The sequence below is a fragment of the Marmota marmota genome, unplaced genomic scaffold (genome assembly GCF_001458135.2).
Source record: "Marmota marmota marmota unplaced genomic scaffold, marMar, whole genome shotgun sequence".
Classification (NCBI taxonomy): Eukaryota; Metazoa; Chordata; class Mammalia; order Rodentia; family Sciuridae; genus Marmota; species Marmota marmota.
The window spans coordinates 25,970,034-25,985,245 of NW_025999869.1; the positions used below are offsets into that span (position 1 = coordinate 25,970,034).

A 15,212-nucleotide genomic window follows, 5' to 3' on the forward strand; every position below is an offset into this window, starting at 1 on the left:
CTTTCTTCTCTCTCTCTCTCTCTCTCTCTCTCTCTCTCTCTCTCTCTCTCTCTCTCTCTCTCTCTCTCTCTCTCTCTCTCTCTTTCATATTTATTTATTTATTTATTTAGTGATCCTGGGGATGGAAACCAGGGCCTTGCACACACTAGGCAAGCACTCTACTCCTGGGTTTCACCCCAGTCCCAGAAGCTTAAAACTTTAGGTCAAAACTCTGCATCTTCTGTTCAGAGTCTCACAAGGTTGTATCATGGTGGTGGCATAATGTGTTCCTTTTAGGGACTCGGGGGTGCTTTTACAAGCTCACATAGCTGTTGGCAGAATTTAAGTCCTTGCGGTTGAAAGAAAGAGGCCTTCCTGTTCTTATTAGTTAATGGCTAGGAACTCCTCTTAGCTCCTGGAGGCTGTCCACAGTTCCTGGCCACTTGGCCCCCTGTAAAGGTTCTCACTCTGTAAATCTCTCTGATTTCATCTTTTTCTCATTCTAGATTCATGTTGATAGGACTCATGAGATTAGGTCAGGCACACCTGGGTAATCTCCCTTTTCAATACTGACAATCACATTTTATTATAAAAGACACACATGGACAGCCAGATGAAGAGGCACATAAGGATCTTCAGTAGAGGAACCTGTCCCCATGGAGTTGAACTCATCACCCTCCCACCTTTGCCAGGTGCCATCCTGACTTGTTTACAGACTCTAACACCCACCCTCCCTGAGGATTTAGCACTAGGTCACCCAAACCTCATCATTTTCAGTTTTTGCTGAGGTTTCATTGTATAGGCATGATTGATAAGACGACTGGCCACTGGTGACTAAATTTAATCTCCAGCGCCTCTCCATCCCCAGAAGCCAGGGGCTGAAGCAGAGAGTTCTAACCCTCATGATAAATTCTCTTTGGATAAATTTAAAGGCATCTGTTTGAGTAACATTAATTATACTGGCAAAATCCTTTTTTCGTGGACACAATCGTGACAATACCCCATCATACATATTCTTAGAAGTTGCATCTGATTCCGCCTGGTTCGCTTTTCAGACTCGTGACTGTAACCATGGGCTGCGCATGCGCGGTGCGCGCCAGTCAGCAATGCCAGGCAGGGCTGCTTTAGTGTGAATAGAGGCAGAAGTTCTTGACCCCTCTGTTCCATGCTGGTCACCACCCTGGAGATTCACGTCGCATTTCATCTTATCTTCCCTTACATGCAGGCGTTCCTAACTCCTCTGTTATATAGATGAGAAAACTAAGGCTCAAAGGACTTTGGACTTCTCCAAGCTCCCAAACGTAAAGTTGAGAGAACCAGGATTGGAGTCCAGGGTGTCAGAAAGTAAGGATTCCAGTTCCAGTGTTATTACTTTCTGCCTGTGTCACTCCACCCCCTCAGCCTCACTCTGCCCATCCTTAGGGTAGGGTGGACAGAATATTCATTCTACCTCCCTCACAGGGTTGTTGTTTGGGTTCTAGAAGCCACAGTGGCTGGAACTGCATCTTCCTAACAGCAAAGAGCCATAAAAGGCTGAGAGAGCATGGCTGTTGACATTACTTTTAAGTCTTTTTGTTTTCATTTCCTGGAAGAAATTGTTTTGTAGGCATCCTGAGGATTTAGAAAACAACCAAGCCATTAGCTCTCTAGAGGCTCACAAATCCCTGAGCAGGAGTGATAGCAACTGGGGCTTGGGGGGAAAGGCATCAATTCATCCTATAACAGAGGCAGAGTGGCAGGGTGGGCATAGGTTTTCCCTTTCTCAAACCAGGGATGCCTGTGAGCAGAATCTTCTGGTTTTGCCCCTATTTATGCAGGGTACTGAGTCACTGAAGTAACCCAGCAATCCATTTTGCATAAAAACAAATGACTTGTTTAAATGAAAAGCAGACAACATTAAGTAGAATTGTCCCCCAAAGAGTGTCTTTCATGCCTCCTTATTAGGCGCCAGTAGGTCTTCTAGACAGTTTGGCCCCAAAGGAGAAGTGGCTAATTGCTACGCATGTTGCCTAATCAGGAAGCAAAGACCTTGCAAGACATTTGAAGGTTCATCTTAGAAATGCAAACCAGCTTGAACTCTCTTCAAGTGACAACACATATGTTTACAACAGTGTCCCTCCTGCCCTCCCTCCCTCTCTTCTCAAGAAAAGTCTCAGAATGAGAAGAAAAAACGTTTTGAAGTATAGCACACAGTCATTTGTTATGCAGGCTGGAATTAGTTTGGATGTTGATTCTAATAGGTGCAGTGTGCTACTCAGATGCTTGTGAAGGTCCTTCGAGGTAGAAATGATCATGTCCATTTCACCAAGGAGAACATCAAGACTGAGGGGGAACTAAAGACCAGAGGGCAGGTGCCAGTTATTCCAAGTTTAGACTCCCAGGCTTCTCATTTCTGCTGAGGGAGGTCTCAGGGGCCTGGACAGAGCTGGGCATACAGATGGAGTTGGTGTGGGGAGGACATGAGATTCTGACCCATGAGGGAAGCAGGCTGGGGAAGAGGCCAGGGCTGGGGGTCTTGCTTGATCATGCCTGGGGCCATCCTGATAGACTCCTTTGAACCCATTCGGGCATTAGAGGTGAAAGTTCTTTCCGAGTCCTGTTTAGAAGATTGGTATGTGAGATGGGAAGATATCAGGATTTGGCCAGAAGAGCCAATGAGTTGCCAAGATGCCTGGGGAGGTCAGGAGAACTCAGTGAGGGTTTGGAACTCTAAAGAAACACCAGGATTATTCTGGACACACTAGAACTTGTAGCCCTGTTCCCCTGGATTACAAGTCTGTTGCAGAAGGACTGACCTTCAGGCTCAATACAATAGTGTTTTTCTTACACAGCCTACTTGTCATTTCTTTATTACCCAAGTGCTGTGGATTTTCTCACCTCTGGTGTCATTTGCTTGGAAAGTGCTCCTTCCTTTAGCATTCCCCATACCAGCATGGGGGAATATCTGGGTGAGCTCCCCTAAAATGTTTCCCATTTGGGTAGCAGACTATTCTAGTGCCAACCGATCCCCTCCCTTTCTGTGTGTCCCTAGAGAAATCAAAATAATGATTTCAATTAATATTTGGGAATAACACCTTTGGCCTGTTATTTTTATCAAACCCAAGTCATATACTTGGGTTTGAACAGAATTAGCTGGGAAAGAATCTGACAGGGCCCTTTGAAGGAACTCTTTGGTGCCTTCCCTTATCAGCAATGACATTGTAAAAAGGTATCCCCCACAAGGACATAGAGGTCCCAGGGTTTTGCAAGGCACAGAGAGTGCCAGAATTTCTGGGTTTGGGCATCACACTTTGGCATCAAAACAATATTGGTATTCTAAGAGGGACCACTTTCCATATAATTGGGTTTCCTTATAATCTAGGTTTCCCCAGGCCATGCCAGGCCCAGGGGACAGCCAGGAGATAAGGCACTCAGGATCTTCATCAGGATAACAATCACCACCTCAGTATGATTATGATGATGAATGACCATGTTGATGACACTGAGTCCTTAACAATAAGGTAGTGCATTTAGGAGCAGGGTTTAATGTGAAGTGGGTACTCTTATATATCCTTAGTTTATGGCTGAAGAAATGGAGGCTCATGGAGTCTGCCCAAACTTGCACAACCATTGAGGTCCAGAGCCAGGACCTGCACAGGGCTATCCTATTCCAAAGTCTGTGCTCCTGACCACAGCACTGCATGACACCTTGACTACTGCTCCTCTTCCCTCCCGGCTCCTCCCTGATGCAGCTTCACCTGTTGCCGGCCACTGGGTATATCAGCTCACCCCATGTCCCATGGTGGCAGGGGGAGGCCGCTCTCCCACTATAGGTGCTTATAGCTATTATACCCCAGAAGGAATTATGGGCCCCTCAGACTAGAGGACATGGGATAGTTTTCAGGACATGACCAGAGGGTGTCTGGATAATGTTATGTTGAGATGATGTATTTGAGGGACATATGAAGAAATCTGACTTTGGACAGAAATTATATTATATCCATATTCATCTTAGGTGTGACAATGACACTACAGTTATGCAGAGGAAAAACTTGTAATCGGTGAGAGATATAGAATAAAATATTTGCAAGTGACATGTCAGGTCTCCAGATGCTACAGTTTGGGTCTGGAATGTTCTCAAAGTCCCAGGTGTTGAAGCTTGATCTCCAGCTTGGTGTTGGGAAGTGCTGGGAATTTTAAGAGTTGGGACACAGTGGGAGGGTTTAGATCATTGAGGGCATGCCCTTGAAAGAGATCAGGGAATGTTGGTCTCTTTCTCTTTTTGCTTTCTGAGGTGCTGCCTTGCCTTAGATCCAAAAGCAACAGGGTCAACTGACTGTTGACTAAAACTTCCAAAATGGAGCCAAAATAAACCTTTTGTTTTTTAAAATTGCTTTTCCTGGGTATTTTGTTACAGAAATTAAAAGCTGATTGACAGACACACTGGGATTTGCTTCGGAATACTCTGGACAAAAAAAAAAAAAAAGAAAAAAGGAAAGAAAAGATGAGAGTTAGATGAACCCACATCAGTACATTGATAATTGCTGAAACTGGAGGATGGGTTCATGGGGGATGGATATTAGCTTGATCTTCAAAGCAAGCTAAAGTAAGTAAGCCTACCTCAGACAGGCCAGGTTCCAGACTGTCCTCGGTCCCTCAGTCACCTGAGTCCTCACTGCTATTTCTCCAGAAGGCTGAGGGAATTCTTAACCAGTGAAACCATTATAAACTTCAACCAATTATTTTGTTTTGGCTTGGGGTGTGGGGGGGTACCAGGGATTGTACTCAGGGGCACTCGACCACTGACCCACATCCCCAGCCCTATTTTGTATTTTATTTAGAGACAGTCTCATTGAGTTGCTTAGCGCCTTGCTTCTGCTGAGGCTGGCTTTGAACTCACCACGCTCCTGCCTCAGCCTCCTGAGCAGCTGGGATTACAGGCACGTGCCATGGTGCCTGGACAACCAGAGAATTTTTTAAAACACGTGAGAAGTCATGGATAGCTAGTAACAAACTGCTGGTTTCTGATCCCTGGCTCCTGTCACCTTCATCTGGGTCTAGTTGTCTAGACAAGGTCCCAAGGACACAGGCTCCCATGACTTTGGCCTTTAATCCATTCCTTGCAGCATTGTCCAGCTTCAGGTCTCAGATACCTGAGTCTGGGAAGGTTTAGCTACCTCATGATTCACCTTCTCTCTTGAAATCTCTTCCTTGAAACCCAAGAACAAGTTAGCTTTCAAAACAGTACATCTGTGTAGATTGGTTTCCTCCTAAAATATCACCTCCATGGCTATATGATGGGTATGTTTATCAAACTCACAGAACCAACCATAAGGAGGTACCACTTCATAAATGTTAGGATGGCTGTGATCAAAAAACAAAGTGACAAGTGATGGCCAGGATATGGAGAAGCCAGAATGTTGGTGGGAATGCATAACAATGTAGCCATTTTGGAAAACAGTATGGATGGAGCAGCCTCAGAAAGTTAACTGTGACTTTGTCATGTGACTCAGCAATTCCAATCCTTGGAATATATATACATCCCAAGCAAATGAAAGCAGGAACTTGCACATTAAAGTTCATACAACATATTCACAATAGCCAAAAGAGGTGGAAACAATCCAGATCTCCATTCACGGATGAATGGATAACAAATTATGTTCTATCCATAAAATGGAATGTTGTTCAGCCTCAAAAAGGAAGGGAATTCTGACATGTGCTACAACACAGGGGAACCGAAGACAATGTGCTGAGTGACATGCCACACACAGAAAGGACAAATCGTGTATTATTCTACTTATATGAGGTACTGCAGGAGGGTGGTGGTGATGGTTTTACAACATCATGAGTGTATTTAATACCACCGAACTGTACACTTAAATATCATTTGGATGGTAAACTTTATGCGGTGAGTATTTTACCACAATTTTTAAAATGTACATAAAAGTTTATAGAATGGGACAGCTAAGAAGAATGAGTTTTACTGTATATAAATTATACTTCAAGGAGCTTAACTTTAAAAAGAAAACACCACCTATAGCTCTTTTGGGAAAAGTTATTTAGATAGCTCATTCTCTTCCTCTCTTTTGCTGGTGAGATGCCCTGGTGGAAGGGAGAGGGAGATACCCAGAAGAATGGGACACCAGGAGGGAGAGAGTAGGGGTGGGGTGGGGAAGTCATGAATAGACACAGGGCGTTTTACACTTCTTCATGGCTTTCTTCTCTCCTTTTACCCAATCACACAGTTCAAGCTGGTCCATCCCAGGAATAAACTGCTATTTCTCCAGAAGGCTGAGGTCACATCCCAGGTATATGAAATATCCAGAGTAGGGTACCTATTCTCTCAGAGACCCCATCTTCCTTCAGGAGCTCTCGAGAGGTCTTTGACTTGGAGGTTAATTAAAAATACAGACCCTGGAGCCAGGCTATCTGCAAGAAAATTCCAGCTCCGACATTTATCATCCTGTGACCGTGGTGAAGTCACTAAACTTCTCTTTGCTCCTGTTTCCTCATCTGTTAAATGGGGATAATAATAGTGCTTACCTCACGGGGTGTGGAAAGGATTAAATTGCACTTAATAAGCTTCTCATTTGTTTATTTGGTTAACCTTTAACTGTTGGTGCATGTATAGGTCTCTACCCTTGAAATAGAAATTCTTTCGGTCTTACTGGGGATCCCTGTCTTCTGGGCACTGCACAGGGTCAGGTACCAAATGAAAGCTCTAATCCTCATTGTGAGAGAAGATACTCTCCAGAAGCCCTTACTTCATAACTCCTGTGATCTGTGAACCCAAGAGATTCAGAAATACCTTCCCCGTGCCATAAACCATTCCTTACGGGTCCATAGTTGCAGTCCAAATTAAACCATACCTCCTAGCCTGAGAAGGGAGGGAATTTGCCAGCCTTCTAACTTTGCTCCATAAGGAACAAATACTTTCTAGAAGATTCAAGGCAATTTCTAATTAGGAAATTCAGGTCAGATCAAAAAAGCCATCAGCACGTATGAATTCCTACCTACAGTGCTGCGTGCTCCTTGTCTGCATGGGCCACCCAGCCTCATAGAGTTTCCTCAGTTAGTCACTGGCCCCATCCTGTAAACCACCCTTACAATAGCATTAATGTATCTTTTCTTTTCCTTTTTTCATTCATGTATAGGTGCTAGGGATGGAACCCAGAGCCTTCTGTGTGCTAGGCAAAGGCTCTACCACTAAGCCACATCCCCGACCCAACACATCTTTACATGAGTAACTTCCAGAGCCCAGCCCTTTGGGCAGACTCTACACTTCTAGGGTTCCAAAGAGGAGAGTTCAAGAAAGAACTTTCTCATTGGCCCATCCAGACCTAGGCAGGCCAGAAGTGGCAGGTGGATCTGACATCGGTAGCCAAAGTGGCTGCATTTGAAAAATCACAGGTCTTTCCAAAGCGCAGCCACCTGACTCTGAGAGAACATCTTCCCCTGGCTGGTAGACTGGGCACCACTGATACTCTTTGGCGGGGTCTGCTTTAGAGGAAATCAACCCCAACAGCAAAAGGCAACATATGTAATCACACCAGGCCACGAGTCACTGCCAACCCCAAACCTATTTCTTTCACAAATCCCAGAAGGAACTTTTTATTGGGTAAGAGCCCCTAGTGTGAATGTAGCTGCCAGTACTTAAGGAAGTCCAACTTAAATCCCTCTTTCCTGCTTATGGAACATGAGGGTTTATTTTGGCGATTCAGTCTGTTTCCAATCCAACTATTAGAGAAACCACAGAGGGGAAAGGGTAAAAGGTGTATGAGAGTGCAGATCAGTTCTAGTCTTGAAATACCCTAGGGTGTCTCAATTATATGCGGGGGAGGGGGGAGGCTATGAAAATCTTAAAACATTCCTCAATAAAATTAACTTTCAATTGCCTAGAAGGACACATTCGGCTTTGATTCAGTAGATATGCATGGAGGGCTGACCAAGCCAGACACCATATAGTCTTTCCTGGTAGAGGTGAAAATGTGCAATGGTTTGGATATGGTTTGAATGTGTCCCCCAGGGGTTTGTGTGTTGGAGCCTGGTCCCCAGTGTGGTGGTATTACGAGATGGTGGGACCTTTGAGCAATGGGGCTTAATGCAAAGTGATTAGGTCATTGGGTCACTGCCCTCTGAAAGGAATTTAGTTTTCTGGGACCCTGGTTAGTTCTCGAAGAAGTTTTTATAAAAAAGAAATACTGGCCCCTCTGTAGCTTCTTGTCTTAGCATGTGATCTCTCTCTTTCATATATACTCCCACCAGAGCCAGAGCCATGCTGTTTGAATGCTCAGCCAAACTGTGAGCTCACTAAACCTCTCCTCTTTTTTGTACCGGGGATTGAACCCAGGGGTGCTTAACCACTGAGCCACATCCCCAGCCATTTTTTTAAAAAATATTTTATTTAGAGATGGGGTCTCACTGAGTTGCTTTGGGCCTTGCAAGTTGCTAAGTGTTGCTCTGAACACAGGATTCTCCTGCCTTAGCTTCCTGAGCTGCTGGGATTACAGGCATGCACCATTGTACCTACCTTAAACCGCTTTTCTTTATAAGTTACCCAGCCTCAGACATGTTGTTACAACAATGGAAAACAGATTAATACAGGAGGTATGCAAGGTGCTGGCTCAGCAGCAGTAAGTTACATGCCATGAAGGTGACATGTTGGGAGAATAGTGTGTCTCCACTCCAAAGAGGGCAAGGTACCAGGCCTTGGTGGCAAAATTCAGTTCACCTTCTCATCAAAGGCTTAGGGTGAGAGGCACAATCACTGCACATGGTGATTGGATGTGCCATAGTTCTTTGAACAAGAGTGCTCTCCTCCCTGGTACATGCTTAATGCCTTTCCATGTATCCAGTACACAGAACTTCTCTGTCTGGAAGATCCTTAACATCAAGCTGGACCATGAGTAACAAAGTTTTCCTCCACCTATTCACTCACATGCACCTTTGTCTCTGGGTCCCAGTAAAACTGGAGATAGTTGGTGAGGATACTGAACCTTCAGTGATATGCCCACAATCAGTGTTCAGTTTCACAAATATGAAGTCACCAGAGATACTCCCAGTATCCTGAGAGTCTCTTCCTGGCTCTCCCATCTGTGTTCTGAAAATTTCCCAGGAACCCAGCAATCCACCTCCCAAATAGGCAGTTGTCAGTTATCAGCCGTCCCCAGACATGAGGCTATTTCTTGGGTTATAGGCTCTCTAGGCCCCATCCATTATCAGGTGTCTTAGTCTATTTTTTGCTGCTATAACAAAATGCATGAGACCAGGTAATTTATAAAGAATAGGAGCTTGGCTCATGGTTTCGGAGGCTGGGAAATCCAAGAACATGGGGGTGGTGGGGATCTGGTGAAGGTCTTCTTGCTGCACCATAATATGGTGCAGGGTCTCACATGGTGAGACAGAGCAAATGTGGTAGCTCCAGTCTCTCTCTTCTTATAAAACCAATGCCCTCATGGGGCCCCACTGCTCATAACTTCATCTAACACTAATTACCTACCAAAGCCCCACCTCATTAACATATAGATTTTTTTTTTTTTTTGTACAGGGGATTGAACCCAGGGGCACTTAACCACTGAACCACATCTTGGCCATTCTAAAAAAAAAAGTTTTTTTTTTTGAAACAGGGTCTTGCTAAGTTGCCCAGGCTGGCCTTGGAATTGCAATCTTCCCACCTCAGCCTCTCGAGTAGCTGAGATTGTGCGAGTGCACCACCACATCTGGCTGGAATCGTCAGATTATGAGGGAGAATGGGGTGAATGAAGCTGATCAAGAAAACTGGGAAGGAAAAGGAGGACGAGAGAGGTCAAGAGAGCAGCAGGCTGCCAAAAAGGCCCACTGATGTTGAGTAGAAGATGAAAGGGTCCCCGTAATGTGACAATCGTGAGGTTCCAAAAGTCACTTGTCCACTGTAACCCCTACAGCAATAGTAAGAATTATATTAAAAAAAATTTTTTTAAAGAAGTAATAATAGTGGCCAACATTTATGAATGCTTTCTATATATTCTAAGCATTTTCCCATATTTAATCTTTTAGTCCTTGTAACAACTGTGGGTGGTAGATACTACTACTTTTTGTATTTTACAGATGAGAAAGCTGAGACAGAGTGGTTAAGTACTTTGCTGAAGGTCACACAGTAGTTAAGCATACAGTGGTTCGAGGTAAAGAGACGTGAACCTGGAAGTCTAGCTCCAAAGCCTGTGTTTTTAAGCACCTGATTTCACTCTTTTGCTCAAGGGCAGTAATCAATAACTAGGAATGGATGGGAAAAGCCAGAAGGCAGAACTCACTGAATGAGTTTATCAAGGGCACCTCAGTGCTGCCATCTGTAACCTGGGAATGAAAATTCCCACTGTTCCTTTTCTCCAGCTGGGAACAGAATGTTGTTAGGACTCTCACAACTGTCTGGGGGAAATGTTTCAATATATCTGAGGTTAGATCTTAAACAGGGTAAAGCCCTGACATAATTCACTCTGCCCCCAGACTAACGAGGAAGGCAGAAGGAGGTACGTGGAGAATCCCAGTTCACAACAGTTGTGAGACAGCTGCCCACAAGAGAGGAGGACAGAGGCAGAAATGCCTTCCTGTTCTTCTGGAAGTTGCCCTCGCTTAGTCATGCCTTGTGCATGAAGTTTCAAAGTTGTAGCCAGATAAATTTGCATAAATATTTCAGATTACTCCTTCGGATATTTTAAGAAAACAAGGGAAGGAAATATAAATATAAAATACTTGTAAGCTTTAACTTAATTTACTTATAATTTGCCTCTTTCCATTAAAGAGATGTAAAGGTAGATATGCTGTTAATCTATACATACAAAGCAGAAATCATGACATATTGTATATAGCAGTGGAGGAAGCCAACCCTAAAGACTAAAAGTGTTGGTAAGATTTGGCGTCTGTTTTGAACAATGCTTCCTGGCAGTTTGGGCAAAAAAGGGAAATAAGATGTATTATAATGCTCTTGCCATAAGCAGAGGAAGCTGGCCAATCCCTCTGGCAAAGACAAAGCTCTTCCTGGCACTAAATTCTGAAAGAAATTCCTCATGTAGCATCTTGAGAGAAAAAACAGTGACTAATGATTTTCTGGAACACTGGAGCCTGAGATCTAATTTTCAAGGCCCCGGGCTGCTTCGAGAGGATCCCTGTTCTATTGAAACACATAGCCCTAAGCTCCTAGAATTCCTTTTGGTTTCCTGGGTGAGGAGTTAAAAATACCATCTCAGAACTCTGCTTCTGGCATGAAGGCCGTCTGGACAGGTAGTACTCTTTGGGGCAGTACTGCTGTTAAAAGAAGTAAATGCCCTAAGAGTCCCACCTGCTAAGTAAAAATGAAATCACGGGCTATTCTTAGCTCATGTACGTATGTATATACTGTGAGCAGTGAGGAACCAGTGAGGAACCAGAGGAGCCAAGTTGTCCTAAGAGCCAGTAGCAATAGAAGTCGGCTATCAGGACACACTGTTGGGTCAATGGCAAAGAAAACGTTGGGCAAGACTTTCCAGACTCATTGGGTCAAGATCCTCAGGAAAGGAGGATGTAGTTCCAGGACAGTGGCTCCCCATGGGCATCAGCTGAAGGAAAAGCACATCTGACCTGGAGAAAAGGTTCTCCCATTTTGGTTCATGGACTGTTTCACATATACCATCCTAATGCATGATGCTAATAACTGGGACAATGGGACAATGGGATGCTAATAACAGGGACAACAGTAGGTATACGGGAACTCTCTTGTACTATCTTTATAACTTTTGTTTAAATCAAAATATGCTCTAGATTGAAAACATAATCTTAAAAAAACTCTTTAAAATCAAAAACAATAGCAGAAATGAACAATAAAAGGATCAGAAAATAACAGTTAAGGTGACGTTCCAGAAAGTAGAAAAAAATAGATCGAAAATATAACAATAAATATGAGTAAATATGAGAAAACCAGAGGACAGTTTCACATTCAAATGGTATGAGTTATAGGAAGAGAGAACAGAGAAAAAGGGAGGAGGAAGTAAACCTCAAAATAATTTGAGAAAACTTCCCAGAACTGAAAGACATGAGTTTTCAAACTAAAACAATCCACCATGCACAATAGATCCCTCTAGAATGCTGGATAGAAAGGAGAAGACAATAAAAGTTTTAAACCTCTCAACAGCGTTGGAAGCCAAGAGGACAATGGAGTGATGCATTCAAAAATCTGAAAAAAATATGCTTTCTAACCTAGAATTCTATACCCAGCCAAATTATCAATGAAATGTTTGAGTTAAATGATATTTTCAGACATGAGAGATGTTGAAAATTCGACTTCCTTTTTATTAAAGTTGTTTTCCACCAAAAGGAAAGAGCAGGCTGAAAAAGAAAAAGACATGGGATCCAGAACACAGGAAATGTAACACACAGCAAAAGATAAGGAACTCTCCAACATGAAGATGAAATATGCCAGGATAATAATACAGAGTATAAAGGGAAACCAGTCCAGGTTAGCACAGTGCTACTAACAGGTCAGGTATGCTATGCCACGTCACTGCCATGCCCTTCACCACCATACCTCTATTTAACTTGAGAAAACTGCTGGAGGATATGGAGGAAGCATGAGACTCACACATGTCTTGTGAGTAAGACAAAAAGAGAATGTCATGGGATGACAGTGTGGGAAGAATTAGCAAATGGATGTATATACACAGACAAATGAAGGAAATACAAATCCAAAGCAAATATTAACTTTATGCAAAACAAAAGAAATTGAAACATATTCTGAACTTTGAATATATTTCCATACTTATTACAACAGTATGTTATTAAGTAAACCTCACAATAATTCAAGAAAACTTCCCAGATCTGAAAGACACAAGTTTTCAAACTAAAACAATCCACAATGCATAATAGGCCCCTTTAAAATGCTGGATAAAAAAGAGAGGACCATAAAAGTAAATACTGACTTTGAGCAAAAATCATAATTATAATAAGCACATTAAACAGATGCTCAATATCATTTGTCATGAGGGAAGTGAAACTAAACTCACAACGAGATGCTTGTTAGAATGGCTAACATTAAAAAGGCTGACCATACCAAGTGTTGGCAAAGATGTGAAGCAAGTGCTGGTAGAAGAGTGACACTTTAGAAAATGATTTGACAGTTCCTTAAAAAGTTAATAAATACCTATCACATGATCAACCATTACACCCCACAATATTTACACCTAATGGAAATAAAGGCTTATACAAAGATCTATACAAAGGTTTCTATGAAGGTTTATACAAAGACTGGTACATGAATATTCATAGCAGCTCAATTGTAATACTCTCAAATTAGAGGCAACCCAAATGTCCATCAACAAGTGAGTGGATAAAGAAATCGTGTTAGTGACAAATAGTGGAATAGTACTCAGCAATAAAAAGAACAAATTATGGAAACATGCTACAACATAAATGAAACTCAAATCAAGCATGCTGAATGACAGAAAGCAGACCAAGGCAAAATTATCATGTGCTGTGTGATTAGAGTTATACAAAAATCTAGGAAACCCATAATAATGTCTAGCAACAGAAAGCTAATCAGTGGTGGCCCATGGATAGAGGAAGGGCAGAAAGGTACACTGAGGAAAAATTACAGAGGGATGGGGGAAATTTTTGGGGTGATGCATATATTTATTTTCTGTTATGGTTATGATTGCAAGGGTATATACATGTATGTGAAAAAATTCATTAAATTATGCACTTTAAAAATATCAATAATTCTTCAGTGAGGCTATTTAAAACTATGAAATTGGAACCTTGACCTATAACATACACCAAAATCAATTCCAGGTGGATTAAGAATTTAAATGGCCAGGTGCCGTGGCACACGCCTGTATCCCCTAGGGAGGCTGAGGTAGGAGGATTGCAAGTTCAAAGCCAGCCTCAGGAACAGTGAGGTGCTAAGCAACTCAGTGAGACTCTGTATCTAAATAAAACACAAAACAGGGCTGATGATGTGGCTCAGTGGTTAAGCACCCCTGGGTTCAAGGAGCTACCAAATGGGAAATATTGTTTTTAATAGATTTAACATGTCTCTTTGACTAAAAATTAGTATTCAGAATACATAAAGAACTCTAAAGTCAACAAGGATTCTGCTTTTAGACACAAGGAGTAAATATACATTTCCCTATTTCTCTCTCTAAGCACAAGTGAGAACCCTGGGCATTATATATAAAATAATCATATATACAATCACCCTCGACTTACTATGGGGTTGCATCCTGATAAAGTTATCGTTTATAAGTTTAAAATATAATAAGCACAAATGCATTCAATACACTTAACTTACCAAACATGCCTACCTTAAACATGCTCAGGGAAGAGGTGGAATGGTTGTTTCCTTGCTGCTGGGTAGAATTGGAAGTCCAGTGACTAACCCTAACCCTAACCCTAACCCAAAATCTTCTAGCACAAAGCTTATTTTATAATAAAATGTTGAATATCTCATATACACACACAGATAGGCCTTTTGTAGACCTGATGGCGTGTGAAAACACGCTATTAAAAAAGAAAACACTACCACCACAGTACACTGTAGATAGAGCATTAGCTATTTCCCTGTGATAAATCACATGACTGACGGAGCTGCAGTCCACTGCTGCTGTTTGGCGTCAAGTGAGGACACAGTGTCCCACATATGGCTAGCCTGGGTAAAGAAAAAAAAAAATTAAAGTATTGTTTCCATTGAATGCATGTCACTTTTGCACCACTGCAAAGTCAAAAAGTTATAAGTTGAACCATCGTAAGTTGGAAGCATCTATAAAACATTCAAAGGCTGTTATAGTGGAGGGAAGAAGGCAGACCAGATGAGGACCTCACAGTGGTAAGTCCTCTGGGTTTTCTTTTTACTTGGAGCTGAGAAAACCAGCAGCCTGGAAATATCAATGGGACAAATAAACAAATAATAAAGCCCCAATGTAAGCCTGTTGCTCTAGCCAAAGGACAGGGACAGGCATCCTGGCACAAAAGAAGACAGTTAGGCAATAATGACTCGACTCCAGCCAAAAATCATAGGGAAAAAAATATGATGATCTCACTCTCAATGTCCAACATCAAAGGCAGAGAGTCTAGACTTCTGCCTTAGGTGGCCACACCAATGTCCCCAACACCCCCTGCTTGGGGTAGGATCAGAGAAGGTCAAGTAGGGAGACGACATGTTCATCCAAGCAGGCCAGTTATTGAGGCCCACCTGGGGCACTGTTGGAGACCAGTCAGGAAGCCAGAACTCCCACCCAGGCAGTACTAACATG

At 42.6% G+C, this 15,212-nt stretch overlaps 1 protein-coding gene across 1 annotated transcript in view; it reads right to left on the reverse strand.

The window, feature by feature from the left end:
* The window catches only part of Col23a1 (collagen type XXIII alpha 1 chain), a 354,581-nt gene that overhangs the window by 257,578 nt on the left and 81,791 nt on the right, over window positions 1-15,212 (reverse strand). The window lies entirely within an intron of this gene.